Raw genomic sequence first — 946 nt, 5'->3', positions numbered from 1 at the left:
CCAGGTCCCACAAACCCTAGTTTTGTTGCATCGGGAGCATTGAACAAATACAATGCTCTTTAAAAAAAACACTACTGACTTTCAGCATGTGTATAGGGAAGGGCACTGACTCAGGTGATTGGATAAAAATATGATAGTTGGAGCTGTGTTCAGACTTCAGACCTTTTATGTTATCGATTTAAAAAAAAAAACTCACTTATGACATCACATGGTGGAAGAGTTACTCATCCAATAGAACCTTGCCGAACATATGTAAAAGTGTGGCGTACCTCAGGGCACCTGCCTTGGACCGTTGCAGATGATCACAGGATCGGTGTCCCCCGCCTCGCACTGGACGGTTGAGCTAATGTGATTTGTAAGTAATACGCCTAAATGTAACTGCCCGCACAGAACTTAAAACATGCCAGTCTTTCCTGGTTGATTAACTGCATCAATTGTTTGAGAGAGAAATAGTTGACATTTTTAAATTGTGTAGGTAACTTATATAAAGGCAGCAGGGTAGCCTAGTGGTTAGAGCGTTGGGCAAGTAACTGAAAGATCGAATCCCCGAGCTGACCTTTATTTAACTAGACATCGGGGGTTTCTTCAGTCCCCAAATCCAGAACGAATTCAAGGCAACATACATTATTATCTGCTAATGGTAAATGTAAATTAGAGCTCCAACCTCTCCAGGGCCCAGTTTTCCTAAAGTTAATGATCGGATTACGTGTTTAGAAATAGAATGAATAGAACGTACGAATCCCTTCGAATGGGGACTCCCCGTTCTATTCAATGTCCTAATCCTGTTGGCTGAACTCCAGATTGTTTTTCTGAGAAACACTGGGTCCCTGAAGCCATGTTTTAGAGGGATTTTAGAGGGAGGAGCTGTGTAAAACGCACCAATCACAATGTGTTGTAGTTGAACAGGAAGTGGTCCAGTTAAAAAACAGAGAGAACAGACAGGCAG

Source organism: Oncorhynchus mykiss, unplaced genomic scaffold (genome assembly GCF_013265735.2).
Source record: "Oncorhynchus mykiss isolate Arlee unplaced genomic scaffold, USDA_OmykA_1.1 un_scaffold_130, whole genome shotgun sequence".
Lineage (NCBI taxonomy): Eukaryota > Metazoa > Chordata > Actinopteri > Salmoniformes > Salmonidae > Oncorhynchus > Oncorhynchus mykiss.
This window is presented reverse-complemented; position numbering follows the sequence as displayed.